Here is a 5,994-nt window from a genome sequence, read left to right as displayed (position 1 = left end):
AGCATGAGCTTAATGACTAGGGATTGTGCTGAAAATATTTTTGCCTATTATTTTACAGGAGAACTAATTCCCTCACATACAAAACCACCGGGGGCCAAGGGGGGGCCGCATTGCGGTGCAATTGTGCTCTTTGCACTAGAAGTCAAATTTAAATCGCAATTATGGCTCTTAAATTTAACAGGAGCAGATTTTTGCTGCCCCTGGCAACGCAGTGCACCTTGAGGTAAAAATGTAGAGCATCATAGTGGAGTTCACAGGTGCCATCTCTTTTCCCTTCTGGGTGGAGGAAGGCTTTAGTATGCAGGGGGGTTGATAAAAAAAGATATGGTTTTTGTTTTTCTTGAGCTAAACAGGACAAACAGCGAAATTGAAGCTACTCCATGTTTAGTTTTTGTGAGGTAGAGAATAAAATTATCAGAGCACAAATAATCTCCCAACGTAATAGTTTGGTGTTTATTTGGTGTTTTGATTTTATCTGTTCTTTAAATGCATGTCCAATGCAGTGTGGTTCTGTATATTTACTGCATAGCAATACCTGATTTAACTAATCTCTGTTTTTCAATTCCAAGGACATTGAGCTCAGTGCTGAATGCAACAAAATCAGGGTCAATTATTGCATTTAGCATTGATCTATATTGCTTCAAGCCTCACTGGGGATTGTGACGTCCTTTAACTCTTGGATTGCGATAAGGTAAACACTAAGGGGCAGATTTATCAAAATGTAGAGCTTAGTAAATAAAAACTCACCCACATTCTTTTAATTCGAATGGGATTTTTAGAAGTGTATTTGTCAAATGGTGAGTCCTAACTTTCACCCATTGATAAATACACTTCTAAAAATTCCATAGGAATGAATAGAACATAGGTGAGTTTTTATTTATTAGGCTCTAAACTCACATTTTGATGAATCTGCCCCATAGACTCTGCTTTCTAACTTTTTTTGATTCCAGTGGGCTGTTTTTTATGTTCTTGTTTGTATGTGTGGGTTTTATATTCATAAATCATTGACTAGATGGGTGTAACCTAGAAGTCATACTGAAGGTGTCACAGTCTGGTAGTTCCATTATTGCCAGAAAATACTAATAAATGGAGTCCTAGTTGTAGTTTATCAAATTATGAAACCAGAGATCACCAAAGTTTGCCAGAGGAAATTCTCTCTATTAACTTTTATGGGAGTTTCTAGGGGTGTATTTTTTAATAGAATGCTTTTTATTGAATTTTAACAGTTAAAAGTAAGGGAAAGAAATGGGTAAAGAAGGAAGGGGAGGGTGAAATTGGCTGGATTTATTGTCCATTAGTTGAAGGAGGTGGCGATTCAATCCATGGAGTCCATATATTATCAAACTTGCTTGGGTAGCCTCTGGATATGTGAGTTTATACAGTTCCAATTGTGAGTTGACAACCTTGGTCCACCAATTGAGGGTTGGTGGTGTTGGGCCCATCCGATGTAGGGTGATCGTCTTTTTGTCTTAGAATAGCAGCAGGCTCATTAGGCATCTGGTGTGTATTCTGGGCACCAGGGAGTCAAGGAGGTCTAGCGGGCAGGTAGATGGGTTGAGCACTTGGGGTAATGCTAGTTTGTTTGAAATAAAGGCCACAATTTCCCTCCAAAATTTGTAGATAATAGGCCAATCCCACTAAATGCAAGAAACCAGCATTCGGTGCTGTGCACCTTGGACAGTTGGAATAATCCATCCTACCCATTACATACAGTTTCCGTGGGGTAAAATATGTTTGATGGATAATTTTATGTTGTATAAGTTTATCTCTTGTACTCACTAAAGGAAGGTAGAGGTTATCTATAATTTTTTCCCAATCATCGGGATCTATTTGAATCCCACTATAGTAGGGTTTTTGCTGCTGGCAGTGCTTGAAGTACTATGACTGCATCTCCTCAATTGTAGACTTGAAGGCCTTGACTGTAACATCTAGGCACCATGGCGTAAAAACACATGCAGATACCTACAAGTCTCTAAGGGGCCGATTCACTAACTTCGAGTGAAGGATTCGAAGTAAAAAAACTTCGAATTTCGAAGTTTTTTTTGGGCTACTTCGACCATCGAATGGGCTACTACGACCTTCGACTACGACTTCGAATCGAAGGATTCGAACTAAAAATCGTTCGACTATTCGACCATTCGATAGTCGAAGTACTATCTCTTTTAAAAAAAACTTCGACCCCCTAGTTCGCCATCTGGGGAAGGTCCCCATAGGCTTGGCTAACTTTCTTTGATCGAAGGATATTCCTTCGATCGTTGGATTTAAATCCTTCGAATCGTTCGATTCAAAGGATTTTATTGTTCGATCAAAGGAATTATCGTTCGATCGAACTATCTGCGCTAAATCCTTCGACTTCGATATTCGAAGTCGAAGGATTTTAATTCCTAGTCGAATATCGAGGGTTAATTAACCCTCGATATTCGACCCTTAGTGAATCGGCCCCTAAATGTTTTTTTTTTTAATGTCCATTCGGAAAATGTGTATGTTTTCCCAGGGTCTACTGGCACATTAATAGAGCTGATCACCTAAATATGAACCTTTAGTATACTTTAGATAGGGATTTCTAAACTAGCCTACATTCATTTATTTTTACTCAACATTTTGTTTTTAATTAAGATTGATTAGGAGCGGGTCTGAAATGAAAGATGAGCAATACAAATAATATCTGATTTCTATTTTCTGATTTTCTTTGACCCCCACCAACCAGACAGGAGGAGGCAAAACAGAACATCATTTGATTCAATTCTAAAACTATGACAACAGAAAAAGAAGACAAGATGCACATTGTCTTAAAATTTCATTCAGTGTATATGTATTACAAATGTACCTTTGTGGACATGCTGGCAAAGCACATTTCCATTTGCTTATAATTTTTCTTAATATAACTGATTTGCCATGCTTTTCTACTTCCTATATATTAGTCTGACAGCAAGCATGGATAAGAAAAATTAATGATACAGTTCTTGCTTGTCGGTATGCACAGCAGATTAGTGAACCCCAGATCTAGAACTGTATTTAGGTCTGGTGCTGTCCTAGGCCCTCCCTGTGATTGTCACTTTCTTTTATTTTCCATATAGGCACTCGAGTGCCGCTCCAGAACTAAACAAGCAGTTTACAACATACTAACTATATAAAGTAATTGAATGTGAACTTGCCATTTAGATGAGTACAGGGTTACACTGACCTCCAGGTAATTCTGCATGATCAAGTTTTAGGTGCTTCATATAAATCATCTGTTACAGATTTTCATTTGACAAATAAGATGCATTTTTAAGTCACAGTCAGTTTTTCCATGACACAGTATCTACCATCTCTGTGCCCCACAATATCAGTGGCAACCTATAATAATCCATATACTCCACATAAGCATTAGCTGTTGTAAGACAGTTACGAGTTTAATAGGAGTCCTTCTGTTAATGATACAGTGTTAGCAGGTTTGAGCAATCAAACTTGATTTCCACTGGGAACAATTCGCTGGTGCTCTATGGGTTGCCATATGTTTAAGGTCACCGGTGGGTTTTATTGGTTTTCTCCAGGAAGAGTAACTGGATTTTTCAAACCAGAGTGATCATTCCAAATACATCATTCTCATTCCGTAAATCATTATCAGTATGGAGCACTATCCTGCAAAGGTTCATTAAGCATTAATTTAGGGCTTGTTTTAACCATTTCCAAGTCAGCCAGATTCTCCAATCAAGGCAAGGGTCCAGATATAAGCTGCAAACATTTATTTTTTGTAAATAATATAGTAAATTGAAGGAAGCCTATTATAGCTTCTACAGACTATGATGGTTATTAATTGTATATAAGTGAAACATCATTTAAATAAACAATTGTAATCATACAATCTTCACACTGTTTCAGATGACAAGAAAACCAACAACCACATTAAAAAAAAAAACCACATTATTAGAGGCAGAGTTTTGTTTATCAGCTGACTGTTTATGCACTAAAGTAATTACTCTGCTGGAAGTATGTGCCATTTCTCTTGCATTTGCCCAAGGGGGCCTTCAAATAGAATAGAATCATGAATAAGATGCCAAAAACATGTTGTTCCTAACTTAATCTCTGTCATAAACCAGAAATCATACAAAGTGCCAGTTTCTTTTATAATTACCTGACCTGCATAACTCAAAAAGTGTAAAGTTTTTTCAAACTTTTGGTTTTGGATACAGAAGTACAATTATTGATGACTTAATTTTTTTATATATTCTGATGCAGTGTTCAACAATGTGTTTGATACTGGGACATAAACTCTGTGAAAACAAAATAGGAGGGCACAGGAATTACTCTGGTTTACTCATTGTCCTAAATGTCTAGTGTGAAATATGGCATACACCAGTGTTGCCAAACTACAGCTCTATCACAACAAGGAATGCTGGTAAGGCGAGCTCTGGCATTTTGGGGTTATTTTAAAGGTATTTACTTTAAAATACTAGCCCCACACAGACACAATATGTGTTTGTGTGTGTATGTGTGTGTATATATATATATATATATATATATATATATATATATATATATATATATATATATATATATATACTGTACATACACATACATATATATATATATACATTTACTATATTTATAATTAACTATTTGACTTATCTACCCAGAACATCTGTTCCTCATGTGACCCCCTAACCTACATGTCCAAACTTCCTGAAATTCAGTATGTAGCTTACATTTAGTTGCTCATCTTCCTATGCTCTTTAACAAGTTCATGTTTGGGAGGGATTACACTAAGGGGAAGATTTATCAAGGGTCGGAATTCGAAGTAATGGGAGTTTTTTTTGAACTCCCATAACTACGAAATTTGAAACAAAAAGACCAATCGAAATTTATCAAAAATAAAAATTCAAATTTTTTAGGGTGAATAGGTCCTTTTGAGATTGAATTCGAATCGTACGAATGGAAGTAACAGCGCATTAGATTGAATTTTTTTCCAAAAAAACATTGATTTTTCAAAGTCCACCATTTGACTCCAAATAGGTTCTAGGAGGTCCCCCATAGGGAATTTTTAAAGAGACAGTATGGGGCAGATTTATCAAGTGAAAATTCGAAATTAAAAAAATTCATATTTTGAGCTAATTTTTGTGTACTTCAATTAGGGAATAGTCCAAATTCAATTTGAATTTGAAAAAAAATCAAAAATTTAAGTATCAAAATTTATCATGTACTGTCTCTTTAAAAATTCAACTTGGATAAATGGCAAGGGAACTGAGTTGGATGAAGGGAAAGGTTTGGGGAACTGGGGGAATATTCCACTACATAAATTCCATTCTGTAATAACACTCTGTCTTATATTGAACTGCAATTGCATTTTATGCTATTATGACTGGTGACGGTCAAAAAAAAGGGTGTGTAGACCAGACCCAGTCTCTAGAAGGCAAAGTTTTATTCATAACTGTAATAACATGTTTGCTTTGTAATGTATGTTGGGTATTTTGGTGGAAATAAAAACATTTAAAAAAAATAAATAAATTCAACTTCGACCTTTCTGCCATCTAAAACCTACCGAATTGCAGTTTTAGCCTATAGGGGACCTCCTAGAACAAATTTGGAGTTAATTGGTGGACTTTGAAAAATCTAAGTTTTTTTTTTAAAAACTTTGAATCGAATTTGATCAATTGCGATGTTACTTCAATTTGTTACGATTCAAATTCGAACGAAAATGACCTTTTCACCGAGGAAAAAATGTTTTATCGATATTCAAATTTTCTAATTTTTTTAAAATTTTAATCAAATTTGGACTATTCACTAGTTGAGGTACACAAAAAATAGCTTGAAATTCGATTTTTTTTTTCAATTGGAATTTTCATTTTGACCCTTGATAAATCTGCCCCTAGATGTGGTTGGAGGTTGAACAAAGGATTCTCTAGCCTGAAGAGGGATAATAGGCACCTAGGCTATTTCTGCTGCTTGGTACAAAAACACGTATGTTGCTACCTTCTCATATAGGTTTTAACCTGTTGTTAAATTAAGATACCT

The sequence above is a fragment of the Xenopus laevis genome, chromosome 7L (assembly GCF_017654675.1).
Source record: "Xenopus laevis strain J_2021 chromosome 7L, Xenopus_laevis_v10.1, whole genome shotgun sequence".
In the NCBI taxonomy this organism is placed as follows: domain Eukaryota; kingdom Metazoa; phylum Chordata; class Amphibia; order Anura; family Pipidae; genus Xenopus; species Xenopus laevis.
This window is presented reverse-complemented; position numbering follows the sequence as displayed.